We start from the raw sequence: 26074 nt of genomic DNA on the forward strand, positions 1-26074 counted from the left end.
GTAACGTGCTCCTTCTGGGACGCCTCTGCCGGAAACCTTTGCTTGTAATGTCCAACAGAACAGAGCGCTCTGTTGCAGAAGAGGAGTGTGACAGCATTAGCTTTGTCCTCATCAAGGTCACTTGTCCTTCTGAATGCTCCATCCATTCACGTATGTTTCTTTCTACTCATTCAGAGATTTTCAGTACCAGACTCTAGCTACCACTTGTCATTCCCAAACAAGGACCCCAGCGTCTCTTAGCCATTTTTCTGAGGTAAACCGAAGAAGTAAATGTTGGTGGAAGTAAGTTCTTACGAGGACCCAGCAAGATCTTTGGTTCTCTGGGAATCCAGCCAATATGGAATGAGGTGAAGGAAATGGTTGCTGGGCAACTAACTGGGCTGCCATTTATCTTTCTGGGTAAGCGAAGGCTCTCTCTCTCTCTCTCTCTCTCTCTCTCTCTCTCTTCCTCTTTCCCTTCTTGCCTTCCTCCCTTCCTCTCTCCCTTCCTCTCTCCCTCCCTCCCTCTCTCTTTTTGTGTCTCTCCATTTCTCTGTCTCTCTGTTACTCTCTGTAACTCTGTTTCTTTCTGTTTCCTTCTGTCTGCCTCTGTCTCTCCCTGTGTGTGTGTAGAGGGAGGTGTCATGCAGTCTTGAGAGTGGCTTCAGTGGTATCTTGCTCTGATGTGGGGCCTATCACTCACACAGTCTATCACTTACACAATGCTTTGGCAGCTCCTATTGTCTCTTTCTGCTGTGCGCAGGGAGAGAAGAGACGAGTCATGTCTACATTTAGAGTTAACTGTAGGACTGTGGTGTGGAGACATTTTGTCTCCCTTAGGTTTTGGTACTTGCAGTACCTCACAGGAGGAATTATGACGCCCATGCCTTATGGCATAGCATGATTGCTCTGTGTGTTCTCTTTCCAATATTTTCCCCTTGAAGTTACTTTTATGAAAGAGAATAGTTTTAGGAGTTGTCCCACTTCTCCTGCTCATGCCCATGGCTGTGTTTGTCCATCTGACTAGCTCTGTAATGATCTTCTTTTCCCAGACAGATTGGGAGTGGTTTCCTGGACTAGAACCTTTTCCTTGGCAAACCTCACACTGATGAAGCCCTGACAATTCCTGGGTTCTGTCCGAGCCCCATAGGGTCTCCTATACATTGAGAGGCATTTGAAAGTATAGAATGTATGTACTTCAGGACATCTACAGCATTGTCTACTCAGAGAAGGTCAGACTCAAAAACATTTTGTTCTCAAGAGGTTACAAGACAGTGAGAGAAGCAGTGGCCAGGCAGGAGCTGAGAGGCAAGCTTGGGACCTGTGTCAGAACGTCCTAACCCTGTGCTATGGAAGGCGCCAAGGGCTCATCTCTCCAAGTGCTGGGTCAGAGATGGTCATCTAGCGACTGGTGGAAGTCAGGTTCTCCTCCAGGGGAAAAATAATCCCCATGATTGAGCTGCTTAATAATGAGTTCACTTAGATGTAGGGAATGTGCTTCAAGCTTAGGGACTTAGAGATGGAGCTACCTTGATAAGCCACGGACAGCCTCAAGTGTACCAAGAAAAAAAAATCCATCCAGGAGAGATGAGAGGGCTGGTTCATAGACTGAGGCAATACAAGGGCCTGTGGGTAGAGGGTGGCTTCCTTTCTTAACCCTTGGTTCCAGATTGAAAAGCAGGAAGCTTTCACTCTTTATCTGTGTTCTGTGAGACTTAATTCTTTAATATAAAATTCTTTCTAGGCTTCTTCCTTCCTTCCTTCCTTCCTTCCTTCCCTCCCTTCCTTCCTTCCTTCCTTCCTTCCTTCCTTCCTTCCTTCCTCCCTCCCTCCCTCCCTCCCTCCCTCCCTTCCTCCCTCCCTCCCTCCCTCCCTCCCTCCCTCCTTCCTTCCCTCCCTCCCTCCCTCCCTCCCTCCCTCCTTCCTTCCCTCCCTCCCTCCCTCCCTCCCTCCCTCCTTCCTTCCTTCCTTCCTTCCTTCCTTCCTTCCTTCCTTCCTTCCTTCCTTCCTGTATGTGTGTGTTTTAACAATAGGATGCTCATGGTTTGTGTGTGTGTGTGTAATTGTGTGTGTGTTTGTGTGTGTATTTGTATGTGTGTGTGTCCTCCCTGAGACAGGGTTTCTCTGTGTAGCCCTGGGGATCCTGTAACTTACTCTGTTGCCAGACTGGCCTTGAACTCACAAAGATCCACTTGCTTCTGCTTCCTAAGTAGTGGGATTGAAGGTGTGCACCACCACTGTCTAGCATGATGCTCCTTGATTTTAATTTAAAATATTATAAAATGATATATTAGTCTTGTAAAGCTGTCACAAACAAAGACTTAAGGCAGCAAAAATGTAGCTCTAGAGCTTAGAAGGCTGTTGGTTGAGTCTTCTGTTTTGTTTGGTAAACTTGATAGAATCTAGAGTCATCGTGAAAGAAAGAATCTCAACTGAGAAAAATGCCTGAATCAACCTGGCCTGTGGGCAAGCTTGTGGGACATTTTCTTGATTGATGATTGATGTGTGTTGCAAGATATTTCCTATCCATTCACATTGAGGCAGTGAGAGGCCAGTGATTGGAGGGGAGAGAGGAGGAGGAGCTAAGGGAAGGGAGGAGCAGAGAGGAGAGAGAGGAGCAGAGCAGGGAAGGAGACAATGCGGATATCTAAATGGCCTCGGACACATTTCTGGTGTTTTGGAGAGATTCGAAATATTGGGATAAGATCTTATCATTGCACATTGGCATTATGTAATTGGGAGTTTTATATAATAAAGATATTTGGTTAACTATTCAAGTTTAAGAGTCATGCTGTACTGGATACTTGGAAGGAGTTGTGCAGAGGCCTGGCTGGGCAGAACTCTTTTTTAAATAATTAGCCCTACAGATGTGGAAGGGCCCATCTGCTGTGGGAATTGCCATCCCTGGGCATGTGGTTCTGGGATGGAAAAGAGAAAGCAAGGCAGTGCGCAGCCTTCCTCTCTGTCCTCAACTTCAGTTTTTGTATTCAGGTCCTGCCTTGAGATCCTGCCTTGACTTCTCTGGATGATGGACTACAAGTTGTAAGGCGAAATAAACCCTATCTTCCCCAAGTTGGTTTTTGTCAGTGTTTTAGTACAGAAATAGAAAGCAAACAAATAGATAAATTGGTACTAGGATTGTGGGTATTGCTATAAGAGATACCTGACTGTATTGATTTTGGGGGGATTGTGGAAGTGTTTGGAACCTGGACTGGGGTAACCTTTGAGTGCTCAAAGCTTAATTGCATGTCCTGAGGGAGCTTGGGAGTTAAGAGTTCAGAGAGGTGCAGATGGGGAGGCCCAGCTAAGAAATTTGTGCAGAGGGAAATGTGTGAGCCTCTCAAAGACCATTGGGGCTATTTGTGTAATATTTTGAATTGAAAATACATGTTTCTGGTCCATCTAGGGCCAAAGAATTAGCGGTGATTAATAGGAGACCAGAAGTACTGAAGCATAACCTTGCCTTTATTGGAACAGTTCATGCTGGCTATTGAAGGCTAAAAAGTCAGCCGAGGTTAAGAGGGGACCAGCTAGCTGGGTGAGCCTTTGAGGGCAGGAGAGTGGGAGAGTGGCCCACACCTAGCCTGGGCAAATGGGAAAGCTCGCTCTGGTGGGACAGGCACAGGAGCGTTGGTGGATGACCACTCAGCTTCCACCCAGGCCCAGATCCAGGGCTCGGAGTTGGCCCACCACAACATCTACCCTGTCTATGAACTGCTGGAGTGAGTGAAGGGATCAGTCCTGCAGATCCAAAGCTGCAGGACCTCCATGACACAGGGCAACAACAAGATGTCCTAGAGAAGTCCCTGTGAGAATCCAATAGTGAGGGTGTAACAGAAGCCAGAGGCCCCAAACCAGACCAACGACTCATTGCAATGGACATTTGTAAACAAAACTGGGCAAAAAATGGTATACTGTGACACTACAGCATCCATACTGAGATTTTTGTTTCATTTTGTTTGTTTTAGGGGGTAGTTGCAAGGGCAGAGGGTGTATATGAAGGGAAATGAGTGAGATTGGGGTGCATAAAGAAAAATTCACAAATAATAAAAAGTTTAAAAGGCCTCAAAAGAAAGAAAAAGGGAAGAAAAGAAAGAAAGGAAGGAAGGAAGGGAGAAAAGAAGAAAGGAGGAAGGAAGGAAGGAAGGAAGGAAGGAAGAAAGAAAGAAAGAAAGAAAGAAAGAAAGAAAGAAAGAAAGAAAGAAAGAAAGAAAGAAAGAAAAAGAAAAAAAGTAAAAGAAACAGGAAAAAAGAGACCAGCATCTTTGAGTGAAATATTCTACGACTATTTCCTCAGGGTCATTAAACAGAGCAGTGATCTAAACATGGCTGCGGCTGAGCTGGTTGTTGAACTTGATGATGTGAACGATTTCTCTACATGGTACTGATGTTTGTGGCATTTGAGCTTTAATGTTGAAGGGTTATAAAGAACAGCTGAGGCTCGCAGTGTGAGAGGCAAGGAGAGGCCCCTGGAGAAGGTGGAGCTTCAGTTGCAGTGAAGACCCCAGTATTTTGGAGTTGCTAGGACTCCAAATGACCACAAGGACAGGGGCAGCTATGGAGTGGACTTGGGCCGAGCCTAGGAGACAAACTATGTGTGCAGTGGTGGCCGAGCTGGGGAAACTCAGCTGCCCAAGCCCCTTGGAGCCCAGAATATCACAACGAAGTGAGTCCAGACACTGCCCAGTGCATTGTTTATGCTGTTGGACTTCGGTTTTGCTCTGCTTTGATTGTGACGGCGCCTCGGTTCTTTTATTTTGTAGATGCCCACGGTTAAGAGACTGAATTTTTAGAGAGGCTTTGGAGTTTTAGAGAGCCTGAACTTTCTACAGTATTGAAAGTGTTAAAGACCGTGGGACTTTTTAAAGTTACACAAATATTAACATGATATCTTGGAGACAAGAAAGAAATGTTGATGGTTTAATAGTGATGTATCTCTGTGTTAAGCTGACAAAGGGTCAGCTGTGTTGGTTAGATTTTGTCAAGTTGACACAAGGTAGAGTCATCTAAGAAGGAAACTCAACTCAAAAAAAAAAGTCTTCACCAGATTTGCCTATAGATAAGGCTTTTTTTTTTTTTTTTTTTTTTTTTTTTTTTTTTTTTTTTTTGATTAACAAGGAAGCACCCAGGTCACTGTGTAAGGACTCGGGGCTAGTGCTCCTGGAGTGTATAAGAAAGCAGACTAAAGTAAACCCGCAAACTATACTCTTTCATGGTCTCTGCTTTAGATCCTGCCTCCAGGTTCCTGACTTGATTTCCCCCGATGATGGAATGAATTTGGGAGTTAGATGATGAAATAATCCAAAGTTTTACCACAACAATAGAAAGCAAACAAGGGCAGAAGTTTAATCTTTAAGTATCAGGAGAGTTGATGCCTTTGGACAAAGAAACCATGGCAGACATCTCACCGTTCATGATGTCCTTTGGATGATGAACATGCTACTTCAATATCTGCCTTCATTTTCTCCTGACTTTGTCTCCATGGGTCTCTGAATTATTTATTTATGTCTCTTGAGGATACTTTCAATTGGATTTAGAGTCAACTTCATCCTGGATAATCTTGTCAAGAAAATCCTTACTGTAATTATGTCTGCCGAGACCCCAAATCCTAATAAGGTCACATCTTGATGTTGGGGTTGCCATGGCTTTGGTATGGAAGCATAACTGAGCATACTACATATGGTGTGTGTTTACTGATAGATTACTCAACTGGTATCTTGATTATGTGCAAGAGATGTGCAGATTTAACCTTTTGACACTGTGACATGATGCTGTCATCTCTAATCTTCATGTTTAAGAACTACGTAAAGGAGTTAAAAAAATCACACACACACATAAACACCATACCCATACATACACCCTACACACACACTATACACACACATGACACACACAAAACATAAACACACACATGCATATCTCTCATGTTTTTAGGAAGTTTATTTGTTGGATTACATTCATAATTATCTTTTATTGCTTGGGGTTCATGGGCTACTAGTTGGATACCCCTGGGGAGGAATGTCTCTCAATTGAATCTTTGGTCTCAGTGAGTTAACTAATGAATCTGCTGTTTGTGTTTGAACACTAAAATCTGCTGCCAGAGTCTCTCAAAGATAGTGGTGGTGGTGGTGCTTAGAGGATGCTGAGGTTTCTGACTAGATGTTCTAGACTCCCTCAGAGACGCTCATGCTCTGGTAAAAACAGCTCCTCACCACATTAACCACATTCTTAACTTGATGTAAAGAAGTCTCAGATAGACCTACCAGTTGTGAAGAGCAGTAGCCGCATGGCTCACTGTACGAGCCATTTTCTCTGCTTGGTGTGTTACTATTTACCTGCTCGTTTTTCTAAGCTCAGGTTGAGGTTTCCCAGTTTCTTTTACCCTGACCCAAAAGGTGTCCCTTCTTTCCAAATCCCGCAGTATTCTTATACTAAAGAACTTATCTCTGTTCAAAGGGATTTTTAATTTTTCTACCTTTTACCTTGAATTCCTGTTTTTTTCTTCTTTCAGTCTTCAGCTCCTCACCCAGCTTAAGAATATGCTACAAGTTCAATAAACATTTACTTACCAATAATCATCATAGGAATATCAAAACTACCATGAGCTATGAATAGCTTAGAATGGCCGTTATCAGAAATTAATAACAAATGCTAGTGAAGATGTGAATTTGTGAGCACCTTTTATACACTGTTGTTGGTCTTATGCACTGTTGGTGGGAATGTAAATTAGTACAACTAGTATAAAAAAGAAAATGGAGGGGAAGAAGAGGAAGAAGAAGAAGGAGAAGGAGAAGAAGGGGGAGAAGGAAAAGGAGAAAGAGAAGGAGAAGGAGAAGGAGAAGGAGAAGGAGAAGGAGAAGGAGAAGGAGAAGGAGAAGGAGAAGGAGAAGGAAGACATTAAAAATAGAACTACCAGGTGGGGAAGATGGCTCAGTTGAGAACTGCTTTCTGTGCAAGTGTAAGGATCCCCAGCCACTGCATAAAATGTCTGGTCTGGTGGCACACACCTGAAATCCTAGCATGGGAGAGGTGGAGACAGGAGGGTCACTAGAGCTCACTAGCTTGATCATCTTGCTGAATCAGTGACTCCATGTTCAGTGAGAGACCCCCATCTCCCCCAAACTATGTTGGAGTGCTATAGAGGAAGACACACCGTGGCCTCTGGCTTACATACTCATACGCACACAAAGTAAAAACCACAATACCAGCCAGCCACCTGACTTCTGAATATGAAATCCACCACCGCCAGTTTCTTCTTTATCGGAAGAAGCAATATTAATAGTAGCTAAAATATGGAATCAACCTCCACATCCATTAGCTGACAAACAGATAAGAAGAGTATAGCATTGATAAATAATACTAGTCAGACATAAAAGGGTGAAATCCTGACATTTGCAACAATATAGATGAAGTTGGAAATTTTTAAATAAAATAAGCCCGACATACAAAAATAAGTACTTACTCATGGAAGCTAAAAGTCTGTTTTTAGAGAAATGGAGAGCAGAGCAGTGGCTACCAGAGTCAGGGAGGGGGTGAGGAAGGGAGGAGATGTTGAGAGGATGGTTAATAAAGGCAGTTGCATAGAAGAGATCGCTTCTAATGTCCTCTGCACAGTGAAGCCACTGTGGTCGACAACAACTAACTGAATATTTTGCGGTAGCTAGTAGAAAAGGTTTTGGCTGTCCCTAACACAGAGAAACGATAAATGTTGGGAATGATAAAGGTGGCAATTGCTCAGTCTGATTTCAAACTCTGGATCCATGCACAGAAAAGGTCACACTGTGCCCTACAAGTATGTACAATACGTATTAATTATAACAGAAGGTAGTTAAAGATGATTATTGGCGCTGGAGATGTGGCTCAGTGGCATGGCATGATATCTTTGGTCCAATCCCCAGAAATTCCACCCCCAATTGAATAATTGGGTTGCAATAAATGGGCTCAAATATTATGTAGTGGGAATGCTTCCCTATGGTATCTAGCAAAGGAAACCATTCAGGAGAGAGAATGAGATAAGGAGCTGAGTAGATCGATCATCTATTGTTACCCATGCATGATGGTTTGGTAAAAATGGCCCCATCTGACCATGAGGACTGGCACTATTAGGAGGCGTGGCCTTGTTGGAGTGGGTGTGGCTTCGTTGGAGAAAGAATGTCACTAGGGAGTGATCTTTGAGGTCTCAGAAGCTCAAGCCCAGGCTCTGGGGCTCACAGTCAGAGGAAGACCTGCTGCCTGCAGATCAAGAGGTTGAACTCTTGGCTCCTTCTCTAGCACCATGCTTGCATGCTGCCCTGTGTCTGGTCATGATGATAATGAACTAAACCTCTGAATTGCAAACCAGCCCCAATTAAATATTTTCCTTTATAAGAGTTTCTGGCCGGGCGGTGGTGGCACACACCTGTAATACCAGCACTTGGGAGGCAGAGGCAGGCGGATTTCTGAGTTCGAGGCCAGCCTGGTCTACAGAGTGAGTTCCAGGACAGCCAGGGTTATACAGAGAAACCCTGTCTTGAAAAAACCAAATCCAAAAAACAAAAAAAAAAAACAACAAAACAAACAAACAAACAAATAAACAAACAAAAACCAACCCAAAAAAAAAGTTTCTGTGCTGATGGTGTCTCTTCACAGCAGTAGAAACCCTAAGACATCGCACATTGCTAGTAGAAAACAATTTTTTCCTTTCCTCTAAGTACATACTTTCTTCCAGACAATCATGTACTTTTAGAGCAGCTCAACCTTCCAGCTCTGAGTGGCCAAAGAGAAAGATGGTTGATCTAAGAGAAAGATCTCATTTCTTTGCCAGTGATTGGCTCAAGAATGAATGGACTTGTCAATCAGCTGTGACCCATGACGCAGGAAAACCTGTGAGAAATGTCCCCTTGTTCCTGAGGAGAGCAGAAACAGATGCTTTCTCCTCTTCAGTCTCATCAGGTCTGGAGAGGATGCCTAAAAATCACCGTTATCTTGGCACAGTCAGACATAGGATAATGGTAAGAGCTTGAGTCTGTGGAAACTTGGTGGGACCCCAGCCTGGCTGCCTTCCTCTCCCACTAGAGGCTGTGATTGTACCAAACAACACATCTTCCTGTTGCTAAAGGCTGTTCAGTATGGCCACTGGGACTTGAGACTGAAGGCAGTCTAACAGTGTAGGACCTGAGTTCAGCAACTTCTTGGCTTAATTGAAAGGCTGTGTCTCTTGTAAGTCTGGTCATATACTGGGATTTAGGAATGTGAACTACGGTACCTTCTGGTCTGCTCCTTGTAAGCTTGAGCTGGCTTCATCTATTTGACTATACCCCTCAGATGGCAGAAAGTAAAGCTCTTTCTCAAGACCATTAAGTAAAGCCTGGTTACTTCTGCTATTATACTATATTCTTTACATGCCTGGTACCTATGTGTAAGCTGCTCACTTTATACCTTGTCGAATATTCTAGATGGATAGGTGGGAAATTAGACACATAAATATGTGAAACCATAAAGAGATGAAAAGAGATTATGAATGTTTTTATTTTTTAATTTAATTTTAGGTTTTAAGATGTAGTTTTCATTTTATTCGTGTCTATGCTTGTGTATCTGTTTATCTGCCATAGATATGTGGGTGTTCTTAGGGGCCAGAAGAGCGTATTGAGTCCCCTGGAGCTAGAGTTACAGGCAGTTTTGGCCCTCTGGGAAAGCAGTGAGTGCTCTTAACTGCTGAGCCATCTCTGCAGCCCACAAAAGCTTTTAAACTAATTTATGGCTGAAAAAGAGCCAAAGCACAACACAAATCACAGTAGTCATTAAGTAAGAGATTAAAAATTTAGCTATATTAAAAAACAAAAGGACCCTCTCTGCATGCAAAAATGACCATAAACAAAGTGAAGAGGCAATACTAACAGAGACGCAGACATGTGGCATAATCAGTAAGGAAAAGACCCAAACCCAGGATATTATATCCTGCTTGGCAATTTGACTTAACCATCAGGATTACAAATAACATACTCTGGGTCAGCAACCTGATTTGTAGGCTTTATTGATAAGATCTATCTCACATGTTGATGTCAATCCTATTAAATTACTTGTACATGCCTATAAGTAGAAATCACCTTGGTATGAAGTAAATTATTATGGCATTGTTGGAATGATCATCAGTATGGAGAATGGTCGTTCAGAGGACTGTGCTGAAGTAATAGCTTACCATCCATCGTAAAACTTAACATCCATGCTGGTGTGGAATGATCTCGAAATTAATGAAGACAATTGAGAGACAGAGCACAACAGCAAATTACCTTTTGTGTAAATAAAAGACTTTCATACAAACTCACTTAAATATTTCTTCAAAGAAAAGATGTTGATGTTCTAGGTATGGGTGAAAGAGATTGGCTGGAACTGCAGGGAGCAGGAAGGCCCTGCTGTAGTGATGGGCTTGTTGAATTAGGATTACTTGCAGGAATGCATTATCTACCCAAATGCATATGCTACTCTTTAAAACATATTTTGAAAGACAGTGCAAGAAATAAACCTCTAACACTTGAGAAATAAAATCCCATCAGGTGCAGAGGCACAAGTCTGTGATGACAAGTGCTGGGGAGGTTGAGGCATGTGGATCCTGAGTGCCAAGCCAGCTGGGCAACAGAGTGAGACTCCACCTTAAAATGAGAAAGAAGCCAGGCAGTGGTGGTGCACGCCTGTGATCCCAGCACTCTGGGAGGCAAAGGCAGATTTCTGAGTTCGAGGCCAGCCTGGTCTATAGAGTAAGTTCCAGGGCTATACAGAGAAAGCCTGTCTTGAAAAAAACAAATCCAAAAAGCCAGAGAGAGAGAGAGAGAGAGAGAGAGAGAGAGAGAGAGAGAGAGAGAGAGAGAAAATAGAAAACAAAGAACTGTGAATCAGATTCTGGAAAGCCAGTGTACCTGTTCAACATCAAACACCCCTACTGACCCCACTACAAACCCCTCCAGCCATTTTCTTTTCTTTTTAAAAAAAGATTTTATTTATTTATTATATAATAACTGCAGCTTTCTTCAGACACCAGAAGAGGGTGTCAGATCTCTTTACTAATGGTTGTGAGCCACCATGTGGTTGCTGGGATTTGAACTCATGGTCATGAGTTGGAAGAGCAGTAGGTAAGTGCTCTTACCTACTAAGCCATCTCTCTAGCCCATAATTTATTTATTATTATAGCTGTCTTCATACACACCAGAAGACAGCATCAGATCTCATTACAGATGGTTGTGAGCCACCATGTGGTTGCTAGGATTTGAACTCAGGACCTTCGGAAGAGCGGTCAGTGCTCTTAACCTCTGAGCCATCTCTCCAGCCCCTGCCCCTCCAGCCATTTTCATCCCTCTTGGTCTAAGATCAACCCTGTCATCCAGAGGTTTGCTTCTGTGCTTTTATCTCCCATATGTTCTGGGAGATCTGGGGCAAAGCACATAGGTGAGGCATCCTAGATTTCCCTGCTGGGCACAGCTCAGGGCGTACAAGAGTCTCTGTCTGGAGAGAAGAGAGAGTAGTGGAGATGATTAGCTTTGGGAAATTTGACTATGAAATAAAGAAATGGCTCAGGTTGTGCAGGAGGTTGGCACCTGTACGATATTGTAACAGGGTGGAATGGATCCTTAATAAATCCTAGAAAGGCAGGGGAGCCACCTGCCTAACACCCTTCCATTGGATTTGTCTCTCTCCAGAGCTTTGTGGTTGGTGCCTTACTAAAACAGGAGATCTGATGACTTGCCAGATTCTATCCTGACTCTGAAATGAAAAGGGTGGAAAACAAAAGGTATGGGAAGCAGAAATCAATTACACTCTTGGGCTTCCCCCATCCCTTCCCGGAGCTGTGGAACAGGACATCCGGGCACTTCTATTGCTCAGTTATTAATAACAAAGAGCCAACGCATTTCAATTCCTGAGGAGTGTTTCATCTCAAAGGAGACAATGTAATTCACTAACTCAGTTACCTGAGCTACATTTGGTAATTATTTGAGGATCACTTCACCCAGAGGTGAATTCCGACGAGTGGTGTGACACAGCCCGTAGTCACCTCGTTCTCCAGTCAATGCCAGAGAGAAATGCATAGCTAATCGGGATATCCTCCTGGAGGATTTTCTCAGTGAGAACGTCAGGGAGATGGATGCTGAAAGAATGTAATTAACTGCCCGAAATTAATATCTCCAACCTTACTCAAGGTTTCCTGACCTCTTTACTAGTGTCAGGGTGGAGAGGTAGCTTGTTTCAGAAAGGGGCGCTCCGGTGGCTGAGAGCCCTGGGAGCCCTGGGAGCCCTGGGAGCCCTGGGAACCCTGGGAGCCCTGGGAGCCTCACACCGCTTCTCTTCACTTCAATTATGTACAGTATGCTATCCTTTTAATCGTGTGTGTGTGTGTGTGTGTGTGTGTGTGTGTGTGTGTGTGTGTGTGTGAGAGAGAGAGAGAGAGAGAGAGAGAGAGAGAGAGAGAGAGAGATTATACTGTATCGATAATTATTTGCAGACGTTCTCTTCCAGAACCTGAAAACAATTGATCTTGCAGGTCGCTGTGCTTGTGACCTTGCTGAATTCACTTACTGGTTCAAGGAATATTTTTTTGAGGATTTCTAGAGACTTTACTCCTCCAACCACTATGGTGTCTACAAGTAGAGATGGTTTTCATTCTTCCTAATTTATCTCTTTTTCTTTCTGTAGTCACTGGGCTAGCTCACAGCTGACTATTCTGGGAGACATTTTCTCCCTAAGATCTTCTAGTGATAGGAGAAAGGGGGTTGGCACTCTACAATTAAGTAGAATGTTAGAATGCTACTTGCAAAGATTTTTGTTTGCTGTGGTTTTTGGCTTTGTTTCCCTATTTGTGTGTGTGTGTGTGTGTGTGTGTGTGTATTTACATTTAAATGTTGTCTTTAAATTTTATTCATATGTTTCTATATGTCTTTGTATATCACATGCACACAGGAGTTTATGGAGACCAGAGGAGGGTGTGGGAACCCCTTGATCTGGAGTTACATGTGGTCATGAGCTGGGACCCAGACTAGATCCCTCATAAGTGCATTAAGTGTTCTTGACTGACACGCCACCCCTCCAGCCCCGGCTGAAGATTTTTTTTTTTTTTAATCTCACTGGGGAAGTTGCTTCCATTCATAGCTCTTGAGTCTTTTTAAAAATCATGAATGACTGTTTAGTTTTGCTCTAATATCTGTTGTGTCTGGAGCTTGTGCAATAGTAGAAGCTGCAGAAAGGGTGGGGCGAGGGACCCGTCAGGTGCATCGCTCTCTGTAGCAGCTTTCTAGGCTTTTACTAAATGACCAGACTTTACATGGAATGTAAGTGGAACTGTTCTTTCCCCCACTCCAGCAGACCAGCCAGCAAAGAAGGGGAGAGTGGATAACGGGCGGGGACCGACGTGCACACCCTTTTAGTGACCACACGCCTGGACTGCAAGGGATCTGCCTGTTTTCCCACCCACAGAAGGAATCATTCATTGCTTCAACTGCTTTTCCTAGTCAGGGAGACTAAAAAATTTTTTTAATTAGACTCATGTCTTCAATTTTATTTTAAAGGATAAAACCTGCTATTTTGTTATTTATTCAAGTTGCTTGAGAAGTGTAATGCTTTCTTAAGACATGATTTGGAATCTCTTCAGGTCATAGTACTGTGTGAGGGAGGTAGCAGATGACAGGGTGTAGGTCTGCAGAATGTGGACCAGTTATGCTTCTGGGCACGTCAGTCCCCACCCAATGACCTGTGTCACTCCAGGATCCTTTCCTGTCTAATTTACAATCGTGATGGGCACCATTGGTCTGTAGTGAGCTACCACTGCCTGAAATCCACGGAAGATGAATCTGGTTGTGGACTGAAGTGATCTGAAAGCAGTTATAATCTTTCTGAGCTTTTTCTAAACCTCACACCCAGTACGTTCATTTTTCAAAGCCTTGTTTGATTTTCAGCAGTGTGGGCTTCGACCAGATGCGGTCAGCGGGCACCTGGCATCCAGACACGAGACCCTTTGTCCTCACTTGGAATGGAGGTCACCAGTGTCGCTTGCCACTTGGTGAGGGCTTTATTGAAGCTACCTGCCCACTTTCCTCTTCCATCCTGCATCCTAACTTTCACTGATGGAGACTTGAGGTTTGGTTCCCAGATTCTGGAAGGTTTTCCTAACATAGGTCTTTAAGTTAAATGTTTACAACTATGATATAATCCTGGTTTGTTCTTGCCCTATTGATTGTACGATTGCTCACAGAAAAGACTTAGACAAAACTAAAATAACAGTAGGATGAAGAACAATTTCCAAAAAGAAAAAAACAATGGCATCTTGGTTGCTCATTGTCTTCTTATGACCTCACTTATGAACTGATTCTGTCAATCAAGAACACTGGGTGTCTGCTATGCCCAAGTCATTACGGTGGAAAAAAAATGAATTTCTATGCCGACCTGATCTACATGGCAGGTCAATGAACTACTGCTATGTGACATCATTCTCTGCCTCAAGCATGTCACATATTGTTTAATTTTCACTATATATACATATATAATAGACTATATATGGAATATAATATGGAAAATTTTTTTCATAGACTGTTATTGCCTTTGTCTTCTCTGTTCTTATACCCAATATAAAATATTAACCAGATAAATTATTGGGGAGGTTGTACAATATTCCCTTCATTAGTGATTTGGTTAGTTGATATTTTGGTGGTCTGTAGTATGTACTAGATGTTAAAGGCTTACACACACACACACACACACACACACACACAGCTCAATCCTCAAAGAGAAAAAGAGTTTATTCTGGAGCTAAATGTGTGTTATCAGAGCCTGGAAGCACAGAGACAGGTTACTCCAAATACGATGTTCCAACATTTTAAGAATTTCATGAAATTTTTGAAGTAACAAACAAAGAAAGTCATAAATCAAGACACCTTTTATTAAATTTTTATTACTTGGGTGGATTCGTCATGCAAGGCAGGTTATGGCAAAGTTGAAAAGTCTCTGGTAAAGACCTTACACATTATCTATGACATTCTTAGCCTTTGAGTTGGTGAGGCTAAGGGCCTGTTTGTACATTCCAAAAGGATTTACCTAATAGTCACAAGAATGTAAAGCCACAGAAGTGGGCAATACATAACTGTTTATGCAGCCAAGATAGCCTAAGATCATTTGGATCTGAACCTTGGGCATTCCAGCTCCCCACTACCATTGGTGTTCTAATGTACCGTGTTTAATGTAGGTGGGACTCCCCTTGCCCCGGAAATTTCAGTTAACAATATAAATACGCAAGACAGTCAAGGTTTATCTGACCGGATTGTCAAGCTATTAACCATAGTATCCTACTTGCTCTCTAGCACAGGATTCAAACTGGCCAATCCTGAATCTTCACATGCTTTTTGACAGTGGTAGACCCTGGGGTGAGGAACATGATAAAAGTAGAACTAACCCTTGTGAGCCATGTGATTAAATTCCACCTACTGGGAAAGAGTGGGCATGTCTTCATTCATTTGATTCCTGGATGTATATGTTACCTTCTCACAGTTATACTTGCGGTTTCATAAAGCACTAAGTCTCTACCTTTCATTGTTGTTGCTGCTTAAACTATTAGTCCAAGTTATACAAAACTGCTGCTTTTGTAGGTTGAATGCCAACATTTCACATATTCTAACCTATGAATGAGCATCTGTTGCCCATAATTGAAAGAGGTCCTGACTGATAGTGTAGTGTCATCATTTTTGGCTTGGATAACAAAAATAAGACAAGGAGACAATCTAGGATTGTCCCAGTGTGAGTAGGAAGAGCTTAAACCTGGTGACTTCAGGACCCCCTGTTCTTGATAACCCCAGGATCAGTCCCACACAGAGTTAGTTAGGCAAGCTGACTTTTTTTTTTTTTTTTTTTTTTTTTTTTTTTTAATGATAAGACTCTCGTGATGAAGATAGCAGTGAGCTGATTTAGACCCTGGTCTAACATGCTTGCCTCCTCCCGGACTGACACTGGATTTATAGATTGGAACTTGGAGAGGTTCTGTTATAGAAGATTCTTGGACTTGCTGCTTGATTAACAACTCTCCCCACTTTGGGGAATGTTGGTGGAAGCCACGTGTAGACCATGCTAACTTGACCCCTTTCTTCTGCTCATCATAACTAATGCTGCAAGTCACTTTCTTTGAGCCAAGCTGATGTCTTTAAGAAGAAAAAAGAAAGAAAGAAGAAGAAGAAAAAGAAAGAAAATTGAGAAAAGAGAAATGAAAGATCTAGGAGGTGCTAATAGTTGAGCAGCAGAGCCTAGAATGTGGCTCAGTGCTAGAGCCCTAGCCCATGATATGTAAGACCCTGGATTCTGTCTTAGGCACTGTGTGTAGTGGGAGTTGGGTATATCAACCCATGAACTCTTGTTTCTATGTCTCTAGAATTGCTGTGGTCCCTGTGCTTTTGAAATGTGCCTGTTCAGCTCTGCCTTTGTGAGAATACCAATATCTGTTGAAGCAACTTCCTCTTGTTATAGCTAGCTAGAGTTGGTTTCAAAAGAGCATTAGCTAATTAAAATTATGGGAAATGCCAAATGTCTGTGACAGGGTTTTGTTTATAATCTCAACTCTTTGCTAGGCTATAGAAAGCATTGCCTACTGTTCCCTGTTCCAATAAAATCTGGAAAGGTTACTGGCTCTAATAGGGGAAGTCCCAGTGCTAGTTCAACTGGTGGTTAGCATGCAGAAGAATACAAATTGATTCATTCTTATTTCCTTGTACAAAGCTCAAGTCCAAGTGGATAAAGGACCTCCATATAAAACCAGATACAGTGAAACTAATAGAAAAGAAAGTGGGGAAGAGCCTTGAGCACATAGGCACAGGGGAAAATTTTCCTGAACAGAACACCAATAGCTTATGCTCTAAGATCAAGAATTGACAAATGGGACCTCATAAAATTACAAAGTTTCTGTAAGGCAAAGGACATTGTCAATAGGACAAAACGGCAAGCAACAAATTGGGAAAAGATCTTTACCAACCCTATATCTGATAGAGGGTTAACATCCAATATATATAAAGAACTCAAGAAGCTCAATTCCAGGGAACGAAATAACCTTATTTAAAAGTGGCGTATAGAGCTAAACAAAGAATTCTCAACTGAGGAATATCAAATGCCTGAGAAGCACCTAAAGAAATGTTCAACATCCTTAGACATCAGGGAAATACAAATCAAAATGACCCTGAGATTCTACCTCACACCAGTCAGAATGGTTAAGATCAAAAACTCAGGTGACAGCAGTACTGGTGAGGATGTGGAGCAAGAGGAACACTCCTCCACTGCTGGTAGGATTGCAAGCTGGTAAAGCCACTTTGGAAATCAGTTTTGTGGTTCCTCAGAAAACTGGACATAGGACTACTGGAGGACCCAGCTATATCATTCCTGGGCATATACCCAGTAGATGCTCCAACATGTAATAAGGACACATGCAGCTGGGCGGTGGTGGCGCATGCCTGTGATCCCAGCACTCTGGGAGGCAGAGACAGGCAGATTTCTGAGTTTGAGGCCAGCCTGGTCTACAGAGTGAGTTCCAGGACAGCCAGGGCTATACAGAGAAACCCTGTCTTGAAAAAACCAAATCCAAAAAACAAAAAAAAAAGAAAAAAAGAAAAAAGAAAAAAAGAAAAAAAAAGAAAGAAAAAAAGAATAAGGACACATGCTCCACTATGTTCATAGCAGCCTTATTTATAATAGCAGAAGCTGGAAAGAACCCAGATGTTCCTCAACAGAGGAATGGATACAGAAAATGTGGTACATTTACACAATGGAATACTACTCAGCTGTTAAAAACAATGAACTCATGAAATTCTTAGGCAAATGGATAGAACTAGAAAATATCATCCTCAGTGAGGTAACCCAATCACAAAAGAGTCCATGGTATGCACTCACTGATAAGTGGATAATAGCCCAGAAACTCAGAATACCCAAGGTACAATTCACAAACCAAATGAAGCTCAAGAAGAAGAAGAAAGACCCAAGTATGGATACTTTGGTCCTTGTTAGAAGGGGAAACAAAATACCCATGGGAGGGGAAAGAGAGACAACGTGTAGAACAGAGACTGAAGGAAAGGTCATCCAGAGACTGCCCCACCTAGGGATCCATCCCATATACAGTCACCAAACCAAATACAGACACTATTGTAGATGCCAACAAGCACTTGCTGACAGGAGCCTGATATAGCTGTCTCCTGAGAGGCTCTGCCAGTACCTGGAAAATACAGAGGTGGATGCTCTCAGCCAAATATGGGACTGAGCACAAGGTCCCAAATGGTGGAGCTAGAGAAATGACCCAAGGTGCTGAAGAAGCTTGCAGTCCCATAGGAGGAACAACAATATGAACCAACCAGTACCCTCAGAGCTCCCAGGGTCTAAACCACCAACTAAAGAGTACACATGGGGGGACCCATGGCTCCAGCTGCATATGTAGCAGAGTATGGCCTTGTTGGACATCAAAGAGAGGAGAGGCCCTTGGTCCTGAGAAGGCTTGATGTCCCAGTATAGGAGAATACCAGGGCAGGGAAGCTGGAGTGGGTGGGTTGGTGAGCAGGGGGAGCGAGGATGAGATAGGGTGTTTTCAGAGGGGAAACCAGGAAAGAAGATAACATTTGACATGTAAATAAAGAAAATATCTAATAAAAAATGGAAATAAAGAAGTATACAATGAAATCCCTGTCACTAAAGACCTGGTGATGGAGGTCCCGAGATAAGCTGCTCAGTGGCAACAGAAGGGGTTGGGGACCAGGGCAGTGGTCCCACTGTTCTTGATCAGGGAAAGGGACAGACAGTACACGGGGCGCTGGGCAGAGCCTTTCAGGCTTGATGCTTTAGTCATTATTTCAGAAGCCGCATAATCGCTACTTGCACATTTACCCTGGACCTCTGTGATCTTGGCTATGAATGGGTTAATCTGGTTTTAAAGGCTATCCAAATGCTCCTAAGCTAATCCTTACATCCCTTTGTTCTCCCTATTTAAAAAGAAAAGGGCTGGCAGTAATAGACCATCTGAGAGGTATAGCCAAGAAAATCACCTACAAGTGCTGTCTGCATAGAAAAAAAAATTAGAGCTGGCGTTCAGATGTCTGTGCTTATAATCCTACATATTTCAAACCTCTTCTTAGACAGAGTCTTCAAAATCTAATGATTAAGGTACACAGTTCCTTTTAAAATTGTATGCGTGGACATCTATCAGGCATCATCTGTAAGATCCCAGAATAATATCATATAGCCAGTATTTTTATTGTTCTGAATTTCAGGGCTAATCTAAGTTTAAACTCTTTATTTTAGAAAACCACTAACAAAAGCTAATTAGCACATCTCATTCTGGGTGTATTTGCCAACCAATTTCAGAGACTCATTTGCCTGTTAAGAGATTTTATTGAACACCAGGACCACAGTCTCTTCTTTTTTTCTAGTAAACAGCTCATGCTTATTATCTTATTACAGGAATGCCACTGGTTAAATCAGACTCTGAATATAAATAGCCGTATTACTGCCACCAGGCATCAATGTTTATTTAGTGGCTGTGAGTCATGCATACCTCTTTGATCGGGTTTGGAATGAGCCATTGCAGTTTTTGTTCAAAAAGGTTATTTGCAAAGGCTACAGAAGTATCAGTTAGATTAAACATGAAATTAATCAGCGTGGGATTTTATCAGCCATTTCTGCCACTGAACACCAGGTGTCAAGAGCATGTGCAGATGAGGGCCACGAATAATGAAGTCGGGGACAGTTCAGTAGGGAGGTCAGAGAAGATCCCAAGAGATCTGTGGTGGTCTGGCTGGGAAATGTCGCCCAGAGGCTCATATGTTTGAACACCTGGAGGCCAGTGGCCAGTGGGTAGTGCTGCATGGGGAGGTTATGAAACCTTCAGGAGAGAGCTTTGCTGGAGGAAGCCCATCACTGAGGGTGTGGCCTTTGTGAATCGATAGCCCCGCCCACTTCCTGTCTGTCCGCTTCCTGTGCGTGAATGAAAGGTGTTGACTAGCTCCTTGCTCTCGCGTTTGTCCCATTCCTTCCGCTTGGTGCTAGGCTCTCTCCCTCTGGGACTTTGAGCCAAATAAACCCGTTTTTCCTTTTTGTTGGGATATTCTAGCATAAAAAACAGAAAAGTCACTAATTTAATGTCTGCCATGCTGGTAGAAGAAAGACTGAGGAACAGAGAGAAGAGGGGAGAGAGGGAAAGAAGAAAAGGGAACAAAGAGTTGAACTGAGGCCTGCGGAGTCTTCTGAGCCATTTCACCTACTGCGTTCCACAGTCCATGTGTTAAGTATGTTTCTCAGCGTGACGAAATGGCAGACAAAAGCAACCTAAGGAAGGCACGGTTTATATTGCCTCGTGATTTGAGAAACCACCATCCTCCGCGCTAGTTGTGTCTGAGGTCAGGAAGGGGTGGGAAGTGAATGGTCCTGCTCAGCTTGTCTCGTCGTTCAGTCTAAGACCCGGATCCATGACGTGTCCCTCACATGGAGGGTGGGTTTGTCCCTCCTGATTTAAATCTCTCCGGGGGGGGGGTCTTCAAAGACACATACAGAGGTGTGTCTTGTAGGTATTCTAAGCCTAGCTGACAGTGACAACGGGAGTTAGGTAACCCAAGAAACCAGGCACACAGAACTTTAAAGTTAAGCGCTTCCTTGCATTGCAGAAGCAGATGTACCTGACACAATGAACCCGTGGACAAGCATGGAAACTATACTTTCCACCTCAACTTTGTGCTTGCGCGTGCGCATGTGGGAGCCAGAGGTCAAAGCTGCCTGTCTTCTTCGGTTGTTCTTTACCTTCTTTTTGGAGACAGGATTTCTTACTGAACCGGAACTCACTGATTCAGCCAGACTGGCTGGCCAGTCAGCTAGCTCTAGGGATCCTCCATTCCTCTGTCCCTGCCCCTAGCACTTGGGTATAGAGGTGTCACCAAGCCTCGCAGTTTACGTGGGTGCTTGGGATCTGAATTGAGGTCTTGTTCAAGCTATTGTCTTGGTTCCTAACTAAGCTTGCTTGCTTGTTTATTTATTTAAAATTAAAACTATCCTAGAAGGAGAGGTAGATACATGTGGACTTTGGCTGGTGAAACTGGTAGTAGATAGGAGGTGGTAGATAAGGTGTGACCCTCTAACTGGAGGGCGCATTTAAACAAGGGCTATTCATTCATCCAACATTAGCCACCATTTTAGTTCAAGAGACAACAGTGCTGAGCCCAGCCTGTAAACACTACAGCACCCTGTGTTTAGTGCTATAGTGATTCCCATCATAAATTCCTGCTGAGCTCATTCTTAAGCAAGCCCTCCTTGCTGCTCAACAACTCTGACACATCTTATAGGTAACTGTCCCCTGTCCTCAAAGCTTGTGTCTAATATTCTGCACTGTCTTCAAACTTCTGTCTCCAACTCCTTTTACTCTGCATGGGAACTAACCTTCTCTGCCCTGAAAATAAATAACATTCACACTCATCTTCTCCTGCTGCTAACAGAGAGGAAATATCTTTTGTCTTATGTCTGATATCCTCCTGCCTGTGATTAGGACTCATTTTCTCCCAGAATTCTTCCACCCAGAATTTTCAGTTTGCTCCTGTCAACTAGCTTGGTCTTTCTATAACCAACCAACCAACCAAAACCAAACCAAAACAAAACAAAGAAAAACAAACAAAATAAAAACCTTAGCACTAGTCCTCTTCCTTGCCGATGACAAGTTCTTGAATGAACTGTCTGTCTACTGAGAATGCTCAGTTCCTTTGGTTCCTTGGAAGACTGACATACAGAGATACTTGCATGCAGGTGGATTATTTGAGAGCGGTATCAGGAGCAACTCCAGGGAGGATACAAGAGACAGGACTGGCAGAGGAGGAAATAACAGTGTATATGTAAAAGTGGCATCACCCAGTTCCTAGGGGCAGACGGCCTTTGGGGATGTCCTGCATGGAGGCAAAGAGAACAGATACTTCTAGCTCTACACTGTCCTTGGATCCACACAAAGCAGGTGTATAAGCCTGGGAGAGAAAGGACCCTTGGTACAGAGTTATACAGGGATCAAAGTGAGACACAGACAGGCAACTGTTCAGGCAGATGGGGGAATGAGAGCCGAGACCTTACCAGGGCTGAGGGTGGCACAGCTTAGCACACACTCGGCCAACACGTCAGCCTTTTGTATCCTGGTTTTGTCTCTCTTCTACTCAATTTGCATTCAATGTGGAGTTTGGATAGTGCATAAGAGTGAATGAAAAAACTGTGGTAGCAAATTCCTGTGCTTGAGGGAGCTGAGGCAGGAGGATTGTGAGTTTGAAACCAGCCTAGACTACATATCAAGACCATGTCTCAACAACAACAAAGTGTCAGTGAAAGAAATTTAATCATTCTGTTCTTTTCCTTCTATCCCTCTACCCTGTCTGTGTGCTCCCTCTACCCTGTGTGTGCTCCTTCTGCTCTGTCTGTGTGCTCCCTCTACCCTGTCTGTGTGCTCCCTCTACCCTGTCTGTATGCTCCCTCTACCCTGTCTGTGTGCTCCTTCTGCTCTGTCTGTGTGCTCCCTCTGTCCTGTCTGTGTGCTCCTTCTGCTCTGTGTGCTCCCTCTACCCTGTGTGTGCTCCTTCTGCTCTGTCTGTGTGCTCCTTCTGCTCTGTCTGTGTGCTCCCTCTGTCCTGTCTGTGTGCTCCCTCTACCCTGTATGTGCTCCTTCTGCTCTGTCTGTGTGCTCCCTCTACCCTGTCTGTGTGCTCCCTTTACACTGTTTGTGTGCTCCCTCTACCCTGTCTGTGTGCTCCCTCTGCCCTGTCTGTGTGCTCCTTCTGCTCTGTGTGCTCCCTCTGCCCTGTCTGTGTGCTCCCTCTACCCTGTTTGTGTGCTCCCTCTGCCCTGTCTGTGTGCTCCCTCTACCCTGTTTGTGTGCTCCCTCTACCCTGTTTGTGTGCTCCCTCTGCCCTGTCTGTGTGCTCCCTCTACTCCATCCTCATGCTTTTCTCTCTCTAAGGGGAGACTTGTCAGCAAGGTCTCCCTCCTGTCTCTCTTTTGTGTTTACTTCAGGGTGTGTTTTGTTAAGCCTTTCTGGGGATGCTCTGCCCTTTAGTCACCTGGGCTTGTCCTTACCGATTGCCTCTATAACTCTGACCCTTGGGTTAGCTTCCTGGAGGGCCTTGGAGAAGGTACTGCCTTTTCTCAAATTCTCTACTTCTGAACAACTACCAAGACATAGCAATTCCAGGGCCTAGAGCGGCGGTTCTCAACCTGTAGGTCGTGGCCCCTCTGGGGACCTTTTCACAGGAGTCACACACCAGGTGTCCTGCATATCAGATATTTACATTAAGCTTCATGACAGGAGCAAAATTAGTTATGAAGCAGCCACAGAAATAGTTTTATGGTTGGGACTCACCAGGACATGAGAGACCATATTAAAATGTCACAGCATTAAAAAGGTTGAGAACCATTGCTCTAGAGAGTTCTAGACACATAAAAAGGGCACTGGATGCCCTGGAGGCAGAGTTACAGGTGGTTGTGAGCCATTTGACATGGGTGCTAGGAACCGAACTCAGTTCCTCTGGAAGACCAGCACACTGTCTTAAGCACCAAACATAGCGTCCTATCACCATAAATCTACCAGTGACTGTATTACTACCGCCATAGATGTCCTCAGCCATTGCATCACTGCCACCGAGTCCCATCCTTGCTACTGCCTCTGAACACAGCATCCCCCACTGGCCTCCCGACATCCCTGCTCGCCCTCCTACAACCATCTGCCAGCTGGTAGCACGACACACAATGAAAATATAATGAAAATATAATGAATACCACTGGCCAGAGTAAAGAATAAGTTTATCGCATGGTTATAACTGGTTACAAAACATTGAAATGCAAAATTACAAAAAAATCGTCTTGGGTGTAGTAATTACTCAACACCTTCTGTTCCTTCTTTTCTGTTTCTCTATTTCTAAAATCTAAGCATGTTCTTAGGAGTTTTAACTGAGTCCTACAGGTAGAGCATGGAGCAGAGTGACCTCGGAGTGACCTCGGAGTGACCTCGGAGCCTTGTGCAGTTATCCAATCAGCTTCTCAGGGATTCTTTTCCTATTTCTTCTCTCAACTTCCTGAGAGGTAAAATTATTTTAGCAATTCACAGATAAATAAAATAAAATATAAGTAATATAAATAATAAAAATATTAATAAAATAAAAAAATAAAAATAAATTCAACTTTTTTAAGCTTTTAATATTAAGTTATGGGCCTGTTTAATGAATAAATATGACAACTTGATAAGAAAAAAGAAAAACTGCATTGATCACATTTTAATTTATCTGTTATTTTAGAGTTGAACACATTTCTTCATCTTTATAAATTGTCTTTGTCTTTTCTATGAGTTTTCTATTTATATTTTTAGCAGTTCCTGGTTTGCTTTTTTTTTTCAGGTGCCAATCCTCCCTTCCCCCCCCTTTTTTTAACTTAGAAATTTTTGATAAATTTTTATCATCTTCTTTTCTCTTCCCAAACCACCCCTCTCATATCTTTCTCCTTATCCAACCTTCCTCCTTATCCAATTTCCTGTTCTTGCCCTCTTTCAAAACAAAATCAAGCAGGTGGCACATGCACCCCCTCCCCCCACCCCAGCCTAGATGACTCCCAAGTGCCACGCAGAAGCCAGAACCACTAAGATGAGCGGAGCGAGTGAGTAGTGGAGAGATGGAGAGGAAGAGAGGCAGAACAGTGTGCTAGCCACATCCCACCTTGGAAGCTGTGGTGTGTTACACTCCCCCCTTTACCCAAAAAGCTGTTCCTGCAAATGGTCTTTGGTCTGACTCAAGGTCTCTGACTTCTGCTACACTATCAATGCAGGTTCCTCACTGGGGCTCCTCTCAGAATTCTGTTGTTGCTCTTCCTCATGAAGATCCTGCAGCTTTGGTTCTGCAGGACCAGCCCTTCACTAGCTCAAGCAGTTCACAGATGGATAGATGTTGGGGAAGTCTAACTCAGAGTCCTGGATCTATGCCTGCGGGATAGCTGAGTGCTCCCTGCACCCATGCCTGCAGGGACAGTTCACTGTGCTGTCCAGGTGAGGTGCAGCACCTGCTTTCCAGAGTATAGAAGCTGATGCATGTCAGGGCCAGCTCTCCTGTAAGGCATTTTCTTAATTAGTGATTGATGGGGGAGAGCCCAGCCCATTTGTGGGAGGTGTCATCTCTGGGCAGTTGGCCCTGGATCCTATAAGAAAGAAGGCTGAGCAAGCCACGAGGAGCAAACCAATAGCAGCAATCAGCTCCTTCTTCCAATCCTGCCCTGTTTGAGTTCCCATCCTGACTTCCATCAATGATGAAGAAGTGTAAGCCAAATAAGCCTTTTCCTCCCCAGCTCGCTTTTTGGTTATGGTGTTTTGTTGCAGCAATAAGAGCCCTAACCAAGACACTTTAAGTTGCTTTTGGGAGGTAGCAGCAGTGAGAAAAGTAAGCAGTGTGTTTAGTCACACTGAGAGATTTAATGACAAGTCTCCTTGCCTGACCAGTTGTTGGTATGAGAAATGGTATAAAAATCACATTCACCTTCAGCTTTGGTTGCAAAGTGACACATTCTTGTCCAGCAGACAGTGAAGGGACCCTGGCTGATGGGAAGGATAGCAAAGCATGCAGCTGTGCATGCAGCTGTGCATGCAGCTGGCAGTCTGAGTTCTGCAGTGTATCTCTTTTCTGCTTGTGTTCTCTGCATGGCTCTCTGCACTGTCTTAGGGCAGGACCAAAAGAAGGAAGACCATAACATCCCAGGCAGATGGCAGCAACAGTGTGTGTGTGTGTGTGTGTGTGTGTGTGTGTGTGTGCGCGTGTGCATGCGCATATGATAAGTAAGTAATTGCCAAGCTGAATAACCAAAAGATTTGAGATTTCTGGGAAAGCAGCTTCCCCAAAGTCACAAATGTAGTTTCATCCAAAACTCTTTAAGGATGAAATCTAATACTTAATATGTAGATAATATATAAAACTAATAAGCTCTAATCTATATTAGAAATCCACATTTAGATAAATTTTATATTTTAAGTCATTTTGGCCAATTATAGGTTTAATTTTTGTAAGTACTATGGACAGAACTTTCTGAAAATCCCATATCAAAGGGACTAGCCTGTATCTTCATTCCTTTTTTCATT

This window comes from Apodemus sylvaticus, chromosome 6 (genome assembly GCF_947179515.1).
Source record: "Apodemus sylvaticus chromosome 6, mApoSyl1.1, whole genome shotgun sequence".
Taxonomy (NCBI): Eukaryota; Metazoa; Chordata; class Mammalia; order Rodentia; family Muridae; genus Apodemus; species Apodemus sylvaticus.